The following is a 22,634-nucleotide window of genomic DNA, read 5'->3' as shown; positions in this document are numbered from 1 at the left end:
CTCAGCTATAGCATTGCTTGGTAAGGGGGCAACATTCTTTATCTCTCTGTGGCAGAGCCCGGCTGCCAAATTGGAAACGTCCAGAGATTGCGCCCACAGGAAAGCTGCCAGCACTGAAAGCTCTAGCTGGTTTTCACTGTCCCTTGGAACTGCATTCGCTGCCACACAGACATTCGCGCTCTGCTAAAGCATTGCTTCCTAATGGGGCAACACTCTGTATCTCTCTCTGGCAGAGCCCGGCTGCCAAATTGGAAACGTCCAGAGATTGCGCCCACAGGAAAGCTGCCAGCACTGAAAGCTCTAGCTGGTTTTCACTGTCCCTTGGAACTGCATTCGCTGCCACACAGACATTCGCGCTCTGCTAAAGCATTGCTTCGTAATGGGGCAACACTCTGTATCTCTCTCTGGCAGAGCCCGGCTGCCAAATTGGAAACGTCCAGAGATTGCGCCCACAGGAAAGCTGCCAGCACTGAAAGCTCTAGCTGGTTTTCACTGTCCCTTGGAACTGCATTCGCTGCCACACAGACATTCGCGCTCTGCTAAAGCATTGCTTCGTAATGGGGCAACACTCTGTATCTCTCTCTGGCAGAGCCCGGCTGCCAAATTGGAAACGTCCAGAGATTGCGCCCACAGGAAAGCTGCCAGCACTGAAAGCTCTAGCTGGTTTTCACTGTCCCTTGGAACTGCATTCGCTGCCACACAGACATTCATGCTCAGCTATAGCATTGCTTGGCAAGGGGGCAACACTCTGTATCTCTCTGTGGCAGAGCCCGGCTGCCAAATTGGAAACGTCCAGAGATTGCGCCCACAGGAAAGCTGCCAGCACTGAAAGCTCTAGCTGGTTTTCACTGTCCCTTGGAACTGCATTCGCTGCCACACAGACATTCGCGCTCTGCTAAAGCATTGCTTCGTAATGGGGCAACACTCTGTATCTCTCTCTGGCAGAGCCCGGCTGCCAAATTGGAAACGTCCAGACATTGCGCCCACAGGAAAGCTGCCAGCACTGAAAGCTCTAGCTGGTTTTCACTGTCCCTTGGAACTGCATTCGCTGCCACACAGACATTCGCGCTCTGCTAAAGCGTTGCTTCGTAATGGGGCAACACTCTGTATCTCTCTCTGGCAGAGCCCGGCTGCCAAATTGGAAACGTCCAGACATTGCGCCCACAGGAAAGCTGCCAGCACTGAAAGCTCTAGCTGGTTTTCACTGTCCCTTGGAACTGCATTCGCTGCCACACAGACATTCGCGCTCTGCTAAAGCATTGCTTCGTAATGGGGCAACACTCTGTATCTCTCTCTGGCAGAGCCCGGCTGCCAAATTGGAAACGTCCAGAGATTGCGCCCACAGGAAAGCTGCCAGCACTGAAAGCTCTAGCTGGTTTTCACTGTCCCTTGGAACTGCATTCGCTGCCACTCAGACATTCGCGCTCTGCTAAAGCATTGCTTCGTAATGGGGCAACACTCTGTATCTCTCTCTGGCAGAGCCCGGCTGCCAAATTGGAAATGTCCAGAGATTGCGCCCACAGGAAAGCTGCCAGCACTGAAAGTTCTAGCTGGTTTTCACTGTCCCTTGGAACTGCATTCGCTGCCACACAGACATTCGCGCTCTGCTAAAGCATTGCTTCGTAATGGGGCAACATTCTGTATCTCTCTCTGGCAGAGCCCGGCTGCCAAATTGGAAACGTCCAGAGATTGCGCCCACAGGAAAGCTGCCAGCACTGAAAGCTCTAGCTGGTTTTCACTGTCCCTTGGAACTGCATTCGCTGCCACACAGACATTCGCGCTCTGCTAAAGCATTGCTTCCTAATGGGGCAACACTCTGTATCTCTCTCTGGCAGAGCCCGGCTGCCAAATTGGAAACGTCCAGAGATTGCGCCCACAGGAAAGCTGCCAGCACTGAAAGCTCTAGCTGGTTTTCACTGTCCCTTGGAACTGCATTCGCTGCCACACAGACATTCGTGCTCAGCTATAGCATTGCTTGGTAATGGGGCAACATTCTTTATCTCTCTCTGGCAGAGCCCGGCTGCCAAATTGGAAACGTCCAGAGATTGCGCCCACAGGAAAGCTGCCAGCACTGAAAGCTCTAGCTGGTTTTCACTGTCCCTTGGAACTGCATTCGCTGCCACACAGACATTCGCGCTCTGCTAAAGCATTGCTTCGTAATGGGGCAACACTCTGTATCTCTCTGTGGCAGAGCCCGGCTGCCAAATTGGAAACGTCCAGAGATTGCGCCCACAGGAAAGCTGCCAGCACTGAAAGCTCTAGCTGGTTTTCACTGTCCCTTGGAACTGCATTCGCTGCCACACAGACATTCGCGCTCTGCTAAAGCATTGCTTCGTAATGGGGCAACACTCTGTATCTCTCTCTGGCAGAGCCCGGCTGCCAAATTGGAAACGTCCAGAGATTGCGCTCACAGGAAAGCTGCCAGCCCTGAAAGCTCTAGCTGGTTTTCACTGTCCCTTGGAACTGCATTCGCTGCCACACAGACATTCGCGCTCTGCTAAAGCATTGCTTCGTAATGGGGCAACACTCTGTATCTCTCTCTGGCAGAGCCCGGCTGCCAAATTGGAAACGTCCAGAGATTGCGCCCACAGGAAAGCTGCCAGCACTGAAAGCTCTAGCTGGTTTTCACTGTCCCTTGGAACTGCATTCGCTGCCACACAGACATTCGCGCTCTGCTAAAGCATTGCTTCCTAATGGGGCAACACTCTGTATCTCTCTCTGGCAGAGCCCGGCTGCCAAATTGGAAACGTCCAGAGCTTGCGCCCACAGGAAAGCTGCCAGCCCTGAAAGCTCTAGCTGGTTTTCACTGTCCCTTGGAACTGCATTCGCTGCCACACAGACATTCGCGCTCTGCTAAAGCATTGCTTCGTAATGGGGCAACACTCTGTATCTCTCTCTGGCAGAGCCCGGCTGCCAAATTGGAAACGTCCAGAGATTGCGCCCACAGGAAAGCTGCCAGCACTGAAAGCTCTAGCTGGTTTTCACTGTCCCTTGGAACTGCATTCGCTGCCACACAGACATTCGTGCTCAGCTATAGCATTGCTTGGTAAGGGGGCAACATTCTTTATCTCTCTGTGGCAGAGCCCGGCTGCCAAATTGGAAACGTCCAGAGATTGCGCCCACAGGAAAGCTGCCAGCACTGAAAGCTCTAGCTGGTTTTCACTGTCCCTTGGAACTGCATTCGCTGCCACACAGACATTCGCGCTCTGCTAAAGCATTGCTTCGTAATGGGGCAACACTCTGTATCTCTCTCTGGCAGAGCCCGGCTGCCAAATTGGAAACGTCCAGAGATTGCGCCCACAGGAAAGCTGCCAGCACTGAAAGCTCTAGCTGGTTTTCACTGTCCCTTGGAACTGCATTCGCTGCCACACAGACATTCGCGCTCTGCTAAAGCATTGCTTCGTAATGGGGCAACACTCTGTATCTCTCTCTGGCAGAGCCCGGCTGCCAAATTGGAAACGTCCAGACATTGCGCCCACAGGAAAGCTGCCAGCACTGAAAGCTCTAGCTGGTTTTCACTGTCCCTTGGAACTGCATTCGCTGCCACACAGACATTCGTGCTCAGCTATAGCATTGCTTGGTAAGGGGGCAACATTCTTTATCTCTCTGTGGCAGAGCCCGGCTGCCAAATTGGAAACGTCCAGACATTGCGCCCACAGGAAAGCTGCCAGCACTGAAAGCTCTAGCTGGTTTTCACTGTCCCTTGGAACTGCATTCGCTGCCACACAGACATTCGCGCTCTGCTAAAGCATTGCTTCGTAATGGGGCAACACTCTGTATCTCTCTCTGGCAGAGCCCGGCTGCCAAATTGGAAACGTCCAGAGATTGCGCCCACAGGAAAGCTGCCAGCACTGAAAGCTCTAGCTGGTTTTCACTGTCCCTTGGAACTGCATTCGCTGCCACACAGACATTCGCGCTCAGCTATAGCATTGCTTGGTAAGGGGGCAACATTCTTTATCTCTCTGTGGCAGAGCCCGGCTGCCAAATTGGAAACGTCCAGAGATTGCGCCCACAGGAAAGCTGCCAGCACTGAAAGCTCTAGCTGGTTTTCACTGTCCCTTGGAACTGCATTCGCTGCCACACAGACATTCGCGCTCTGCTAAAGCATTGCTTCGTAATGGGGCAACACTCTGTATCTCTCTCTGGCAGAGCCCGGCTGCCAAATTGGAAACGTCCAGACATTGCGCCCACAGGAAAGCTGCCAGCACTGAAAGCTCTAGCTGGTTTTCACTGTCCCTTGGAACTGCATTCGCTGCCACACAGACATTCGCGCTCTGCTAAAGCATTGCTTCGTAATGGGGCAACACTCTGTATCTCTCTCTGGCAGAGCCCGGCTGCCAAATTGGAAACGTCCAGAGATTGCGCCCACAGGAAAGCTGCCAGCACTGAAAGCTCTAGCTGGTTTTCACTGTCCCTTGGAACTGCATTCGCTGCCACACAGACATTCGCGCTCTGCTAAAGCATTGCTTCGTAATGGGGCAACACTCTGTATCTCTCTCTGGCAGAGCCCGGCTGCCAAATTGGAAACGTCCAGAGATTGCGCCCACAGGAAAGCTGCCAGCCCTGAAAGCTCTAGCTGGTTTTCACTGTCCCTTGGAACTGCATTCGCTGCCACACAGACATTCGCGCTCTGCTAAAGCATTGCTTCGTAATGGGGCAACACTCTGTATCTCTCTCTGGCAGAGCCCGGCTGCCAAATTGGAAACGTCCAGAGATTGCGCCCACAGGAAAGCTGCCAGCACTGAAAGCTCTAGCTGGTTTTCACTGTCCCTTGGAACTGCATTCGCTGCCACACAGACATTCATGCTCAGCTATAGCATTGCTTGGCAAGGGGGCAACACTCTGTATCTCTCTGTGGCAGAGCCCGGCTGCCAAATTGGAAACGTCCAGAGATTGCGCCCACAGGAAAGCTGCCAGCACTGAAAGCTCTAGCTGGTTTTCACTGTCCCTTGGAACTGCATTCGCTGCCACACAGACATTCGCGCTCTGCTAAAGCATTGCTTCGTAATGGGGCAACACTCTGTATCTCTCTCTGGCAGAGCCCGGCTGCCAAATTGGAAACGTCCAGAGATTGCGCCCACAGGAAAGCTGCCAGCACTGAAAGCTCTAGCTGGTTTTCACTGTCCCTTGGAACTGCATTCGCTGCCACACAGACATTCGCGCTCTGCTAAAGCATTGCTTCGTAATGGGGCAACACTCTGTATCTCTCTCTGGCAGAGCCCGGCTGCCAAATTGGAAACGTCCAGAGATTGCGCCCACAGGAAAGCTGCCAGCACTGAAAGCTCTAGCTGGTTTTCACTGTCCCTTGGAACTGCATTCGCTGCCACACAGACATTCGCGCTCTGCTAAAGCATTGCTTCGTAATGGGGCAACACTCTGTATCTCTCTCTGGCAGAGCCCGGCTGCCAAATTGGAAACGTCCAGAGATTGCGCCCACAGGAAAGCTGCCAGCCCTGAAAGCTCTAGCTGGTTTTCACTGTCCCTTGGAACTGCATTCGCTGCCACACAGACATTCGCGCTCTGCTAAAGCATTGCTTCGTAATGGGGCAACACTCTGTATCTCTCTCTGGCAGAGCCCGGCTGCCAAATTGGAAACGTCCAGAGATTGCGCCCACAGGAAAGCTGCCAGCACTGAAAGCTCTAGCTGGTTTTCACTGTCCCTTGGAACTGCATTCGCTGCCACACAGACATTCGCGCTCTGCTAAAGCATTGCTTCGTAATGGGGCAACACTCTGTATCTCTCTGTGGCAGAGCCCGGCTGCCAAATTGGAAACGTCCAGAGATTGCGCCCACAGGAAAGCTGCCAGCACGGAAAGCTGTAGCTGGTTTTCACTGTCCCTTGGAACTGCATTCGCTGCCACACAGACATTCGCGCTCTGCTAAAGCATTGCTTCGTAATGGGGCAACACTCTGTATCTCTCTCTGGCAGAGCCCGGCTGCCAAATTGGAAACGTCCAGAGATTGCGCCCACAGGAAAGCTGCCAGCACTGAAAGCTCTAGCTGGTTTTCACTGTCCCTTGGAACTGCATTCGCTGCCACACAGACATTCGTGCTCAGCTATAGCATTGCTTGGTAAGGGGGCAACATTCTTTATCTCTCTGTGGCAGAGCCCGGCTGCCAAATTGGAAACGTCCAGAGATTGCGCCCACAGGAAAGCTGCCAGCACTGAAAGCTCTAGCTGGTTTTCACTGTCCCTTGGAACTGCATTCGCTGCCACACAGACATTCGCGCTCTGCTAAAGCATTGCTTCGTAATGGGGCAACACTCTGTATCTCTCTCTGGCAGAGCCCGGCTGCCAAATTGGAAACGTCCAGAGATTGCGCCCACAGGAAAGCTGCCAGCACTGAAAGCTCTAGCTGGTTTTCACTGTCCCTTGGAACTGCATTCGCTGCCACACAGACATTCGCGCTCTGCTAAAGCATTGCTTCGTAATGGGGCAACACTCTGTATCTCTCTCTGGCAGAGCCCGGCTGCCAAATTGGAAACGTCCAGAGATTGCGCCCACAGGAAAGCTGCCAGCACTGAAAGCTCTAGCTGGTTTTCACTGTCCCTTGGAACTGCATTCGCTGCCACACAGACATTCGCGCTCTGCTAAAGCATTGCTTCCTAATGGGGCAACACTCTGTATCTCTCTCTGGCAGAGCCCGGCTGCCAAATTGGAAACGTCCAGAGATTGCACCCACAGGAAAGCTGCCAGCACTGAAAGCTCTAGCTGGTTTTCACTGTCCCTTGGAACTGCATTCGCTGCCACACAGACATTCGCGCTCTGCTAAAGCATTGCTTCGTAATGGGGCAACACTCTGTATCTCTCTCTGGCAGAGCCCGGCTGCCAAATTGGAAACGTCCAGAGATTGCGCCCACAGGAAAGCTGCCAGCACTGAAAGCTCTAGCTGGTTTTCACTGTCCCTTGGAACTGCATTCGCTGCCACACAGACATTCGTGCTCAGCTATAGCATTGCTTGGTAAGGGGGCAACATTCTTTATCTCTCTGTGGCAGAGCCCGGCTGCCAAATTGGAAACGTCCAGAGATTGCGCCCACAGGAAAGCTGCCAGCACTGAAAGCTCTAGCTGGTTTTCACTGTCCCTTGGAACTGCATTCGCTGCCACACAGACATTCGCGCTCTGCTAAAGCGTTGCTTCGTAATGGGGCAACACTCTGTATCTCTCTCTGGCAGAGCCCGGCTGCCAAATTGGAAACGTCCAGAGATTGCGCCCACAGGAAAGCTGCCAGCACTGAAAGCTCTAGCTGGTTTTCACTGTCCCTTGGAACTGCATTCGCTGCCACACAGACATTCGCGCTCTGCTAAAGCTTTGCTTCGTAATGGGGCAACACTCTGTATCTCTCTCTGGCAGAGCCCGGCTGCCAAATTGGAAACGTCCAGAGATTGCGCCCACAGGAAAGCTGCCAGCACTGAAAGCTCTAGCTGGTTTTCACTGTCCCTTGGAACTGCATTCGCTGCCACACAGACATTCGCGCTCTGCTAAAGCATTGCTTCGTAATGGGGCAACACTCTGTATCTCTCTCTGGCAGAGCCCGGCTGCCAAATTGGAAACGTCCAGAGATTGCGCCCACAGGAAAGCTGCCAGCCCTGAAAGCTCTAGCTGGTTTTCACTGTCCCTTGGAACTGCATTCGCTGCCACACAGACATTCGCGCTCTGCTAAAGCATTGCTTCGTAATGGGGCAACACTCTGTATCTCTCTCTGGCAGAGCCCGGCTGCCAAATTGGAAACGTCCAGAGATTGCGCCCACAGGAAAGCTGCCAGCACTGAAAGCTCTAGCTGGTTTTCACTGTCCCTTGGAACTGCATTCGCTGCCACACAGACATTCGTGCTCAGCTATAGCATTGCTTGGTAAGGGGGCAACATTCTTTATCTCTCTGTGGCAGAGCCCGGCTGCCAAATTGGAAACGTCCAGAGATTGCGCCCACAGGAAAGCTGCCAGCACTGAAAGCTCTAGCTGGTTTTCACTGTCCCTTGGAACTGCATTCGCTGCCACACAGACATTCGCGCTCTGCTAAAGCATTGCTTCGTAATGGGGCAACACTCTGTATCTCTCTCTGGCAGAGCCCGGCTGCCAAATTGGAAACGTCCAGAGATTGCGCCCACAGGAAAGCTGCCAGCACTGAAAGCTCTAGCTGGTTTTCACTGTCCCTTGGAACTGCATTCGCTGCCACACAGACATTCGCGCTCTGCTAAAGCATTGCTTCGTAATGGGGCAACACTCTGTATCTCTCTCTGGCAGAGCCCGGCTGCCAAATTGGAAACGTCCAGAGATTGCGCCCACAGGAAAGCTGCCAGCACTGAAAGCTCTAGCTGGTTTTCACTGTCCCTTGGAACTGCATTCGCTGCCACACAGACATTCGCGCTCTGCTAAAGCATTGCTTCCTAATGGGGCAACACTCTGTATCTCTCTCTGGCAGAGCCCGGCTGCCAAATTGGAAACGTCCAGAGATTGCACCCACAGGAAAGCTGCCAGCACTGAAAGCTCTAGCTGGTTTTCACTGTCCCTTGGAACTGCATTCGCTGCCACACAGACATTCGCGCTCTGCTAAAGCATTGCTTCGTAATGGGGCAACACTCTGTATCTCTCTCTGGCAGAGCCCGGCTGCCAAATTGGAAACGTCCAGAGATTGCGCCCACAGGAAAGCTGCCAGCACTGAAAGCTCTAGCTGGTTTTCACTGTCCCTTGGAACTGCATTCGCTGCCACACAGACATTCGTGCTCAGCTATAGCATTGCTTGGTAAGGGGGCAACATTCTTTATCTCTCTGTGGCAGAGCCCGGCTGCCAAATTGGAAACGTCCAGAGATTGCGCCCACAGGAAAGCTGCCAGCACTGAAAGCTCTAGCTGGTTTTCACTGTCCCTTGGAACTGCATTCGCTACCACACAGACATTCGCGCTCTGCTAAAGCGTTGCTTCGTAATGGGGCAACACTCTGTATCTCTCTCTGGCAGAGCCCGGCTGCCAAATTGGAAACGTCCAGAGATTGCGCCCACAGGAAAGCTGCCAGCACTGAAAGCTCTAGCTGGTTTTCACTGTCCCTTGGAACTGCATTCGCTGCCACACAGACATTCGCGCTCTGCTAAAGCATTGCTTCCTAATGGGGCAACACTCTGTATCTCTCTCTGGCAGAGCCCGGCTGCCAAATTGGAAACGTCCAGAGATTGCGCCCACAGGAAAGCTGTCAGCCCTGAAAGCTCTAGCTGGTTTTCACTGTCCCTTGGAACTGCATTCGCTGCCACACAGACATTCGCGCTCTGCTAAAGCATTGCTTCGTAATGGGGCAACACTCTGTATCTCTCTCTGGCAGAGCCCGGCTGCCAAATTGGAAACGTCCAGACATTGCGCCCACAGGAAAGCTGCCAGCACTGAAAGCTCTAGCTGGTTTTCACTGTCCCTTGGAACTGCATTCGCTGCCACACAGACATTCGTGCTCAGCTATAGCATTGCTTGGTAAGGGGGCAACATTCTTTATCTCTCTGTGGCAGAGCCCGGCTGCCAAATTGGAAACGTCCAGAGATTGCGCCCACAGGAAAGCTGCCAGCACTGAAAGCTCTAGCTGGTTTTCACTGTCTCTTGGAACTGCATTCGCTGCCACACAGACATTCGCGCTCTGCTAAAGCATTGCTTCGTAATGGGGCAACACTCTGTATCTCTCTCTGGCAGAGCCCGGCTGCCAAATTGGAAACGTCCAGAGATTGCGCCCACAGGAAAGCTGCCAGCACTGAAAGCTCTAGCTGGTTTTCACTGTCCCTTGGAACTGCATTCGCTGCCACACAGACATTCGCGCTCTGCTAAAGCTTTGCTTCGTAATGGGGCAACACTCTGTATCTCTCTCTGGCAGAGCCCGGCTGCCAAATTGGAAACGTCCAGAGATTGCGCCCACAGGAAAGCTGCCAGCACTGAAAGCTCTAGCTGGTTTTCACTGTCCCTTGGAACTGCATTCGCTGCCACACAGACATTCGCGCTCTGCTAAAGCATTGCTTCGTAATGGGGCAACACTCTGTATCTCTCTCTGGCAGAGCCCGGCTGCCAAATTGGAAACGTCCAGAGATTGCGCCCACAGGAAAGCTGCCAGCACTGAAAGCTCTAGCTGGTTTTCACTGTCCCTTGGAACTGCATTCGCTGCCACACAGACATTCGCGCTCTGCTAAAGCATTGCTTCCTAATGGGGCAACACTCTGTATCTCTCTCTGGCAGAGCCCGGCTGCCAAATTGGAAACGTCCAGACATTGCGCCCACAGGAAAGCTGCCAGCACTGAAAGCTCTAGCTGGTTTTCACTGTCCCTTGGAACTGCATTCGCTGCCACACAGACATTCGTGCTCAGCTATAGCATTGCTTGGTAAGGGGGCAACATTCTTTATCTCTCTGTGGCAGAGCCCGGCTGCCAAATTGGAAACGTCCAGAGATTGCGCCCACAGGAAAGCTGCCAGCACTGAAAGCTCTAGCTGGTTTTCACTGTCCCTTGGAACTGCATTCGCTGCCACACAGACATTCGCGCTCTGCTAAAGCATTGCTTCGTAATGGGGCAACACTCTGTATCTCTCTCTGGCAGAGCCCGGCTGCCAAATTGGAAACGTCCAGAGATTGCGCCCACAGGAAAGCTGCCAGCACTGAAAGCTCTAGCTGGTTTTCACTGTCCCTTGGAACTGCATTCGCTGCCACACAGACATTCGCGCTCTGCTAAAGCATTGCTTCGTAATGGGGCAACACTCTGTATCTCTCTCTGGCAGAGCCCGGCTGCCAAATTGGAAACGTCCAGAGATTGCGCCCACAGGAAAGCTGCCAGCACTGAAAGCTCTAGCTGGTTTTCACTGTCCCTTGGAACTGCATTCGCTGCCACACAGACATTCGCGCTCTGCTAAAGCATTGCTTCCTAATGGGGCAACACTCTGTATCTCTCTCTGGCAGAGCCCGGCTGCCAAATTGGAAACGTCCAGAGATTGCACCCACAGGAAAGCTGCCAGCACTGAAAGCTCTAGCTGGTTTTCACTGTCCCTTGGAACTGCATTCGCTGCCACACAGACATTCGCGCTCTGCTAAAGCATTGCTTCGTAATGGGGCAACACTCTGTATCTCTCTCTGGCAGAGCCCGGCTGCCAAATTGGAAACGTCCAGAGATTGCGCCCACAGGAAAGCTGCCAGCACTGAAAGCTCTAGCTGGTTTTCACTGTCCCTTGGAACTGCATTCGCTGCCACACAGACATTCGTGCTCAGCTATAGCATTGCTTGGTAAGGGGGCAACATTATTTATCTCTCTGTGGCAGAGCCCGGCTGCCAAATTGGAAACGTCCAGAGATTGCGCCCACAGGAAAGCTGCCAGCACTGAAAGCTCTAGCTGGTTTTCACTGTCCCTTGGAACTGCATTCGCTACCACACAGACATTCGCGCTCTGCTAAAGCGTTGCTTCGTAATGGGGCAACACTCTGTATCTCTCTCTGGCAGAGCCCGGCTGCCAAATTGGAAACGTCCAGAGATTGCGCCCACAGGAAAGCTGCCAGCACTGAAAGCTCTAGCTGGTTTTCACTGTCCCTTGGAACTGCATTCGCTGCCACACAGACATTCGCGCTCTGCTAAAGCATTGCTTGGTAAGGGGGCAACACTCTGTATCTCTCTCTGGCAGAGCCCGGCTGCCAAATTGGAAACGTCCAGAGATTGCGCCCACAGGAAAGCTGTCAGCCCTGAAAGCTCTAGCTGGTTTTCACTGTCCCTTGGAACTGCATTCGCTGCCACACAGACATTCGCGCTCTGCTAAAGCATTGCTTCGTAATGGGGCAACACTCTGTATCTCTCTCTGGCAGAGCCCGGCTGCCAAATTGGAAACGTCCAGACATTGCGCCCACAGGAAAGCTGCCAGCACTGAAAGCTCTAGCTGGTTTTCACTGTCCCTTGGAACTGCATTCGCTGCCACACAGACATTCGTGCTCAGCTATAGCATTGCTTGGTAAGGGGGCAACACTCTGTATCTCTCTCTGGCAGAGCCCGGCTGCCAAATTGGAAACGTCCAGAGATTGCGCCCACAGGAAAGCTGCCAGCACTGAAAGCTCTAGCTGGTTTTCACTGTCCCTTGGAACTGCATTCGCTGCCACACAGACATTCGCGCTCTGCTAAAGCATTGCTTCGTAATGGGGCAACACTCTGTATCTCTCTCTGGCAGAGCCCGGCTGCCAAATTGGAAACGTCCAGAGATTGCGCCCACAGGAAAGCTGCCAGCACTGAAAGCTCTAGCTGGTTTTCACTGTCCCTTGGAACTGCATTCGCTGCCACACAGACATTCGCGCTCAGCTATAGCATTGCTTGGTAAGGGGGCAACATTCTTTATCTCTCTGTGGCAGAGCCCGGCTGCCAAATTGGAAACGTCCAGAGATTGCGCCCACAGGAAAGCTGCCAGCACTGAAAGCTCTAGCTGGTTTTCACTGTCCCTTGGAACTGCATTCGCTGCCACACAGACATTCGCGCTCTGCTAAAGCATTGCTTCGTAATGGGGCAACACTCTGTATCTCTCTCTGGCAGAGCCCGGCTGCCAAATTGGAAACGTCCAGAGATTGCGCCCACAGGAAAGCTGCCAGCCCTGAAAGCTCTAGCTGGTTTTCACTGTCCCTTGGAACTGCATTCGCTGCCACACAGACATTCGCGCTCTGCTAAAGCATTGCTTCGTAATGGGGCAACACTCTGTATCTCTCTCTGGCAGAGCCCGGCTGCCAAATTGGAAACGTCCAGACATTGCGCCCACAGGAAAGCTGCCAGCACTGAAAGCTCTAGCTGGTTTTCACTGTCCCTTGGAACTGCATTCGCTGCCACACAGACATTCGCGCTCTGCTAAAGCATTGCTTCGTAATGGGGCAACACTCTGTATCTCTCTCTGGCAGAGCCCGGCTGCCAAATTGGAAACGTCCAGAGATTGCGCCCACAGGAAAGCTGCCAGCACTGAAAGCTCTAGCTGGTTTTCACTGTCCCTTGGAACTGCATTCGCTGCCACACAGACATTCGCGCTCTGCTAAAGCATTGCTTCGTAATGGGGCAACACTCTGTATCTCTCTCTGGCAGAGCCCGGCTGCCAAATTGGAAACGTCCAGAGATTGCGCCCACAGGAAAGCTGCCAGCACTGAAAGCTCTAGCTGGTTTTCACTGTCCCTTGGAACTGCATTCGCTGCCACACAGACATTCGCGCTCTGCTAAAGCATTGCTTCGTAATGGGGCAACACTCTGTATCTCTCTCTGGCAGAGCCCGGCTGCCAAATTGGAAACGTCCAGAGATTGCGCCCACAGGAAAGCTGCCAGCCCTGAAAGCTCTAGCTGGTTTTCACTGTCCCTTGGAACTGCATTCGCTGCCACACAGACATTCGCGCTCTGCTAAAGCATTGCTTCGTAATGGGGCAACACTCTGTATCTCTCTGTGGCAGAGCCCGGCTGCCAAATTGGAAACGTCCAGAGATTGCGCCCACAGGAAAGCTGCCAGCACTGAAAGCTCTAGCTGGTTTTCACTGTCCCTTGGAACTGCATTCGCTGCCACACAGACATTCGCGCTCTGCTAAAGCGTTGCTTCGTAATGGGGCAACACTCTGTATCTCTCTCTGGCAGAGCCCGGCTGCCAAATTGGAAACGTCCAGAGATTGCGCCCACAGGAAAGCTGCCAGCACTGAAAGTTCTAGCTGGTTTTCACTGTCCCTTGGAACTGCATTCGCTGCCACACAGACATTCGCGCTCTGCTAAAGCATTGCTTCGTAATGGGGCAACATTCTGTATCTCTCTCTGGCAGAGCCCGGCTGCCAAATTGGAAACGTCCAGACATTGCGCCCACAGGAAAGCTGCCAGCACTGAAAGCTCTAGCTGGTTTTCACTGTCCCTTGGAACTGCATTCGCTGCCACACAGACATTCGCGCTCTGCTAAAGCATTGCTTCGTAATGGGGCAACACTCTGTATCTCTCTCTGGCAGAGCCCGGCTGCCAAATTGGAAACGTCCAGACATTGCGCCCACAGGAAAGCTGCCAGCCCTGAAATCTCTAGCTGGTTTTCACTGTCCCTTGGAACTGCATTCGCTGCCACACAGACATTCGCGCTCTGCTAAAGCATTGCTTCGTAATGGGGCAACACTCTGTATCTCTCTCTGGCAGAGCCCGGCTGCCAAATTGGAAACGTCCAGAGATTGCGCCCACAGGAAAGCTGCCAGCACTGAAAGCTCTAGCTGGTTTTCACTGTCCCTTGGAACTGCATTCGCTGCCACACAGACATTCGCGCTCTGCTAAAGCATTGCTTCGTAATGGGGCAACACTCTGTATCTCTCTCTGGCAGAGCCCGGCTGCCAAATTGGAAACGTCCAGAGATTGCGCCCACAGGAAAGCTGCCAGCACTGAAAGCTCTAGCTGGTTTTCACTGTCCCTTGGAACTGCATTCGCTGCCACACAGACATTCGCGCTCTGCTAAAGCATTGCTTCGTAATGGGGCAACACTCTGTATCTCTCTCTGGCAGAGCCCGGCTGCCAAATTGGAAACGTCCAGAGATTGCGCCCACAGGAAAGCTGCCAGCACTGAAAGCTCTAGCTGGTTTTCACTGTCCCTTGGAACTGCATTCGCTGCCACACAGACATTCGTGCTCAGCTATAGCATTGCTTGGTAAGGGGGCAACATTCTTTATCTCTCTGTGGCAGAGCCCGGCTGCCAAATTGGAAACGTCCAGAGATTGCGCCCACAGGAAAGCTGCCAGCACTGAAAGCTCTAGCTGGTTTTCACTGTCCCTTGGAACTGCATTCGCTGCCACACAGACATTCGCGCTCTGCTAAAGCATTGCTTCGTAATGGGGCAACACTCTGTATCTCTCTCTGGCAGAGCCCGGCTGCCAAATTGGAAACGTCCAGACATTGCGCCCACAGGAAAGCTGCCAGCACTGAAAGCTCTAGCTGGTTTTCACTGTCCCTTGGAACTGCATTCGCTGCCACACAGACATTCGCGCTCTGCTAAAGCATTGCTTCCTAATGGGGCAACACTCTGTATCTCTCTCTGGCAGAGCCCGGCTGCCAAATTGGAAACGTCCAGACATTGCGCCCACAGGAAAGCTGCCAGCACTGAAAGCTCTAGCTGGTTTTCACTGTCCCTTGGAACTGCATTCGCTGCCACACAGACATTCGCGCTCTGCTAAAGCATTGCTTCCTAATGGGGCAACACTCTGTATCTCTCTCTGGCAGAGCCCGGCTGCCAAATTGGAAACGTCCAGAGATTGCACCCACAGGAAAGCTGCCAGCACTGAAAGCTCTAGCTGGTTTTCACTGTCCCTTGGAACTGCATTCGCTGCCACACAGACATTCGCGCTCTGCTAAAGCATTGCTTCGTAATGGGGCAACACTCTGTATCTCTCTCTGGCAGAGCCCGGCTGCCAAATTGGAAACGTCCAGAGATTGCGCCCACAGGAAAGCTGCCAGCACTGAAAGCTCTAGCTGGTTTTCACTGTCCCTTGGAACTGCATTCGCTGCCACACAGACATTCGTGCTCAGCTATAGCATTGCTTGGTAAGGGGGCAACATTCTTTATCTCTCTGTGGCAGAGCCCGGCTGCCAAATTGGAAACGTCCAGAGATTGCGCGCACAGGAAAGCTGCCAGCACTGAAAGCTCTAGCTGGTTTTCACTGTCCCTTGGAACTGCATTCGCTGCCACACAGACATTCGCGCTCTGCTAAAGCGTTGCTTCGTAATGGGGCAACACTCTGTATCTCTCTCTGGCAGAGCCCGGCTGCCAAATTGGAAACGTCCAGAGATTGCGCCCACAGGAAAGCTGCCAGCACTGAAAGCTCTAGCTGGTTTTCACTGTCCCTTGGAACTGCATTCGCTGCCACACAGACATTCGCGCTCTGCTAAAGCATTGCTTCGTAATGGGGCAACACTCTGTATCTCTCTCTGGCAGAGCCCGGCTGCCAAATTGGAAACGTCCAGAGATTGCGCCCACAGGAAAGCTGCCAGCACTGAAAGCTCTAGCTGGTTTTCACTGTCCCTTGGAACTGCATTCGCTGCCACACAGACATTCGCGCTCTGCTAAAGCATTGCTTCCTAATGGGGCAACACTCTGTATCTCTCTCTGGCAGAGCCCGGCTGCCAAATTGGAAACGTCCAGAGATTGCGCCCACAGGAAAGCTGCCAGCACTGAAAGCTCTAGCTGGTTTTCACTGTCCCTTGGAACTGCATTCGCTGCCACACAGACATTCGTGCTCAGCTATAGCATTGCTTGGTAAGGGGGCAACATTCTTTATCTCTCTGTGGCAGAGCCCGGCTGCCAAATTGGAAACGTCCAGAGATTGCGCCCACAGGAAAGCTGCCAGCACTGAAAGCTCTAGCTGGTTTTCACTGTCCCTTGGAACTGCATTCGCTGCCACACAGACATTCGCGCTCTGCTAAAGCATTGCTTCGTAATGGGGCAACACTCTGTATCTCTCTCTGGCAGAGCCCGGCTGCCAAATTGGAAACGTCCAGAGATTGCGCCCACAGGAAAGCTGCCAGCACTGAAAGCTCTAGCTGGTTTTCACTGTCCCTTGGAACTGCATTCGCTGCCACACAGACATTCGCGCTCTGCTAAAGCATTGCTTCGTAATGGGGCAACACTCTGTATCTCTCTCTGGCAGAGCCCGGCTGCCAAATTGGAAACGTCCAGAGATTGCGCCCACAGGAAAGCTGCCAGCACTGAAAGCTCTAGCTGGTTTTCACTGTCCCTTGGAACTGCATTCGCTGCCACACAGACATTCGCGCTCTGCTAAAGCATTGCTTCCTAATGGGGCAACACTCTGTATCTCTCTCTGGCAGAGCCCGGCTGCCAAATTGGAAACGTCCAGAGATTGCACCCACAGGAAAGCTGCCAGCACTGAAAGCTCTAGCTGGTTTTCACTGTCCCTTGGAACTGCATTCGCTGCCACACAGACATTCGCGCTCTGCTAAAGCATTGCTTCGTAATGGGGCAACACTCTGTATCTCTCTCTGGCAGAGCCCGGCTGCCAAATTGGAAACGTCCAGAGATTGCGCCCACAGGAAAGCTGCCAGCACTGAAAGCTCTAGCTGGTTTTCACTGTCCCTTGGAACTGCATTCGCTGCCACACAGACATTCGTGCTCAGCTATAGCATTGCTTGGTAAGGGGGCAACATTCTTTATCTCTCTGTGGCAGAGCCCGGCTGCCAAATTGGAAACGTCCAGAGATTGCGCCCACAGGAAAGCTGCCAGCACTGAAAGCTCTAGCTGGTTTTCACTGTCCCTTGGAACTGCATTCGCTGCCACACAGACATTCGCGCTCTGCTAAAGCGTTGCTTCGTAATGGGGCAACACTCTGTATCTCTCTCTGGCAGAGCCCGGCTGCCAAATTGGAAACGTCCAGAGATTGCGCCCACAGGAAAGCTGCCAGCACTGAAAGCTCTAGCTGGTTTTCACTGTCCCTTGGAACTGCATTCGCTGCCACACAGACATTCGCGCTCTGCTAAAGCTTTGCTTCGTAATGGGGCAACACTCTGTATCTCTCTCTGGCAGAGCCCGGCTGCCAAATTGGAAACGTCCAGAGATTGCGCCCACAGGAAAGCTGCCAGCACTGAAAGCTCTAGCTGGTTTTCACTGTCCCTTGGAACTGCATTCGCTGCCACACAGACATTCGCGCTCTGCTAAAGCATTGCTTCGTAATGGGGCAACACTCTGTATCTCTCTCTGGCAGAGCCCGGCTGCCAAATTGGAAACGTCCAGAGATTGCGCCCACAGGAAAGCTGCCAGCCCTGAAAGCTCTAGCTGGTTTTCACTGTCCCTTGGAACTGCATTCGCTGCCACACAGACATTCGCGCTCTGCTAAAGCATTGCTTCGTAATGGGGCAACACTCTGTATCTCTCTCTGGCAGAGCCCGGCTGCCAAATTGGAAACGTCCAGAGATTGCGCCCACAGGAAAGCTGCCAGCACTGAAAGCTCTAGCTGGTTTTCACTGTCCCTTGGAACTGCATTCGCTGCCACACAGACATTCGTGCTCAGCTATAGCATTGCTTGGTAAGGGGGCAACATTCTTTATCTCTCTGTGGCAGAGCCCGGCTGCCAAATTGGAAACGTCCAGAGATTGCGCCCACAGGAAAGCTGCCAGCACTGAAAGCTCTAGCTGGTTTTCACTGTCCCTTGGAACTGCATTCGCTGCCACACAGACATTCGCGCTCTGCTAAAGCATTGCTTCGTAATGGGGCAACACTCTGTATCTCTCTCTGGCAGAGCCCGGCTGCCAAATTGGAAACGTCCAGAGATTGCGCCCACAGGAAAGCTGCCAGCACTGAAAGCTCTAGCTGGTTTTCACTGTCCCTTGGAACTGCATTCGCTGCCACACAGACATTCGCGCTCTGCTAAAGCATTGCTTCGTAATGGGGCAACACTCTGTATCTCTCTCTGGCAGAGCCCGGCTGCCAAATTGGAAACGTCCAGAGATTGCGCCCACAGGAAAGCTGCCAGCACTGAAAGCTCTAGCTGGTTTTCACTGTCCCTTGGAACTGCATTCGCTGCCACACAGACATTCGCGCTCTGCTAAAGCATTGCTTCCTAATGGGGCAACACTCTGTATCTCTCTCTGGCAGAGCCCGGCTGCCAAATTGGAAACGTCCAGAGATTGCACCCACAGGAAAGCTGCCAGCACTGAAAGCTCTAGCTGGTTTTCACTGTCCCTTGGAACTGCATTCGCTGCCACACAGACATTCGCGCTCTGCTAAAGCATTGCTTCGTAATGGGGCAACACTCTGTATCTCTCTCTGGCAGAGCCCGGCTGCCAAATTGGAAACGTCCAGAGATTGCGCCCACAGGAAAGCTGCCAGCACTGAAAGCTCTAGCTGGTTTTCACTGTCCCTTGGAACTGCATTCGCTGCCACACAGACATTCGTGCTCAGCTATAGCATTGCTTGGTAAGGGGGCAACATTCTTTATCTCTCTGTGGCAGAGCCCGGCTGCCAAATTGGAAACGTCCAGAGATTGCGCCCACAGGAAAGCTGCCAGCACTGAAAGCTCTAGCTGGTTTTCACTGTCCCTTGGAACTGCATTCGCTACCACACAGACATTCGCGCTCTGCTAAAGCGTTGCTTCGTAATGGGGCAACACTCTGTATCTCTCTCTGGCAGAGCCCGGCTGCCAAATTGGAAACGTCCAGAGATTGCGCCCACAGGAAAGCTGCCAGCACTGAAAGCTCTAGCTGGTTTTCACTGTCCCTTGGAACTGCATTCGCTGCCACACAGACATTCGCGCTCTGCTAAAGCATTGCTTCCTAATGGGGCAACACTCTGTATCTCTCTCTGGCAGAGCCCGGCTGCCAAATTGGAAACGTCCAGAGATTGCGCCCACAGGAAAGCTGTCAGCCCTGAAAGCTCTAGCTGGTTTTCACTGTCCCTTGGAACTGCATTCGCTGCCACACAGACATTCGCGCTCTGCTAAAGCATTGCTTCGTAATGGGGCAACACTCTGTATCTCTCTCTGGCAGAGCCCGGCTGCCAAATTGGAAACGTCCAGACATTGCGCCCACAGGAAAGCTGCCAGCACTGAAAGCTCTAGCTGGTTTTCACTGTCCCTTGGAACTGCATTCGCTGCCACACAGACATTCGTGCTCAGCTATAGCATTGCTTGGTAAGGGGGCAACATTCTTTATCTCTCTGTGGCAGAGCCCGGCTGCCAAATTGGAAACGTCCAGAGATTGCGCCCACAGGAAAGCTGCCAGCACTGAAAGCTCTAGCTGGTTTTCACTGTCTCTTGGAACTGCATTCGCTGCCACACAGACATTCGCGCTCTGCTAAAGCATTGCTTCGTAATGGGGCAACACTCTGTATCTCTCTCTGGCAGAGCCCGGCTGCCAAATTGGAAACGTCCAGAGATTGCGCCCACAGGAAAGCTGCCAGCACTGAAAGCTCTAGCTGGTTTTCACTGTCCCTTGGAACTGCATTCGCTGCCACACAGACATTCGCGCTCTGCTAAAGCTTTGCTTCGTAATGGGGCAACACTCTGTATCTCTCTCTGGCAGAGCCCGGCTGCCAAATTGGAAACGTCCAGAGATTGCGCCCACAGGAAAGCTGCCAGCACTGAAAGCTCTAGCTGGTTTTCACTGTCCCTTGGAACTGCATTCGCTGCCACACAGACATTCGCGCTCTGCTAAAGCATTGCTTCGTAATGGGGCAACACTCTGTATCTCTCTCTGGCAGAGCCCGGCTGCCAAATTGGAAACGTCCAGAGATTGCGCCCACAGGAAAGCTGCCAGCACTGAAAGCTCTAGCTGGTTTTCACTGTCCCTTGGAACTGCATTCGCTGCCACACAGACATTCGCGCTCTGCTAAAGCATTGCTTCCTAATGGGGCAACACTCTGTATCTCTCTCTGGCAGAGCCCGGCTGCCAAATTGGAAACGTCCAGACATTGCGCCCACAGGAAAGCTGCCAGCACTGAAAGCTCTAGCTGGTTTTCACTGTCCCTTGGAACTGCATTCGCTGCCACACAGACATTCGTGCTCAGCTATAGCATTGCTTGGTAAGGGGGCAACATTCTTTATCTCTCTGTGGCAGAGCCCGGCTGCCAAATTGGAAACGTCCAGAGATTGCGCCCACAGGAAAGCTGCCAGCACTGAAAGCTCTAGCTGGTTTTCACTGTCCCTTGGAACTGCATTCGCTGCCACACAGACATTCGCGCTCTGCTAAAGCATTGCTTCGTAATGGGGCAACACTCTGTATCTCTCTCTGGCAGAGCCCGGCTGCCAAATTGGAAACGTCCAGAGATTGCGCCCACAGGAAAGCTGCCAGCACTGAAAGCTCTAGCTGGTTTTCACTGTCCCTTGGAACTGCATTCGCTGCCACACAGACATTCGCGCTCTGCTAAAGCATTGCTTCGTAATGGGGCAACACTCTGTATCTCTCTCTGGCAGAGCCCGGCTGCCAAATTGGAAACGTCCAGAGATTGCGCCCACAGGAAAGCTGCCAGCACTGAAAGCTCTAGCTGGTTTTCACTGTCCCTTGGAACTGCATTCGCTGCCACACAGACATTCGCGCTCTGCTAAAGCATTGCTTCCTAATGGGGCAACACTCTGTATCTCTCTCTGGCAGAGCCCGGCTGCCAAATTGGAAACGTCCAGAGATTGCACCCACAGGAAAGCTGCCAGCACTGAAAGCTCTAGCTGGTTTTCACTGTCCCTTGGAACTGCATTCGCTGCCACACAGACATTCGCGCTCTGCTAAAGCATTGCTTCGTAATGGGGCAACACTCTGTATCTCTCTCTGGCAGAGCCCGGCTGCCAAATTGGAAACGTCCAGAGATTGCGCCCACAGGAAAGCTGCCAGCACTGAAAGCTCTAGCTGGTTTTCACTGTCCCTTGGAACTGCATTCGCTGCCACACAGACATTCGTGCTCAGCTATAGCATTGCTTGGTAAGGGGGCAACATTATTTATCTCTCTGTGGCAGAGCCCGGCTGCCAAATTGGAAACGTCCAGAGATTGCGCCCACAGGAAAGCTGCCAGCACTGAAAGCTCTAGCTGGTTTTCACTGTCCCTTGGAACTGCATTCGCTACCACACAGACATTCGCGCTCTGCTAAAGCGTTGCTTCGTAATGGGGCAACACTCTGTATCTCTCTCTGGCAGAGCCCGGCTGCCAAATTGGAAACGTCCAGAGATTGCGCCCACAGGAAAGCTGCCAGCACTGAAAGCTCTAGCTGGTTTTCACTGTCCCTTGGAACTGCATTCGCTGCCACACAGACATTCGCGCTCTGCTAAAGCATTGCTTGGTAAGGGGGCAACACTCTGTATCTCTCTCTGGCAGAGCCCGGCTGCCAAATTGGAAACGTCCAGAGATTGCGCCCACAGGAAAGCTGTCAGCCCTGAAAGCTCTAGCTGGTTTTCACTGTCCCTTGGAACTGCATTCGCTGCCACACAGACATTCGCGCTCTGCTAAAGCATTGCTTCGTAATGGGGCAACACTCTGTATCTCTCTCTGGCAGAGCCCGGCTGCCAAATTGGAAACGTCCAGACATTGCGCCCACAGGAAAGCTGCCAGCACTGAAAGCTCTAGCTGGTTTTCACTGTCCCTTGGAACTGCATTCGCTGCCACACAGACATTCGTGCTCAGCTATAGCATTGCTTGGTAAGGGGGCAACACTCTGTATCTCTCTCTGGCAGAGCCCGGCTGCCAAATTGGAAACGTCCAGAGATTGCGCCCACAGGAAAGCTGCCAGCACTGAAAGCTCTAGCTGGTTTTCACTGTCCCTTGGAACTGCATTCGCTGCCACACAGACATTCGCGCTCTGCTAAAGCATTGCTTCGTAATGGGGCAACACTCTGTATCTCTCTCTGGCAGAGCCCGGCTGCCAAATTGGAAACGTCCAGAGATTGCGCCCACAGGAAAGCTGCCAGCACTGAAAGCTCTAGCTGGTTTTCACTGTCCCTTGGAACTGCATTCGCTGCCACACAGACATTCGCGCTCAGCTATAGCATTGCTTGGTAAGGGGGCAACATTCTTTATCTCTCTGTGGCAGAGCCCGGCTGCCAAATTGGAAACGTCCAGAGATTGCGCCCACAGGAAAGCTGCCAGCACTGAAAGCTCTAGCTGGTTTTCACTGTCCCTTGGAACTGCATTCGCTGCCACACAGACATTCGCGCTCTGCTAAAGCATTGCTTCGTAATGGG

This window comes from Mycteria americana, chromosome 22, assembly GCF_035582795.1.
Source record: "Mycteria americana isolate JAX WOST 10 ecotype Jacksonville Zoo and Gardens chromosome 22, USCA_MyAme_1.0, whole genome shotgun sequence".
NCBI lineage: Eukaryota > Metazoa > Chordata > Aves > Ciconiiformes > Ciconiidae > Mycteria > Mycteria americana.
The sequence above is the reverse complement of the archived record's forward strand: the minus strand, read 5'-3'. Positions refer to the sequence as shown.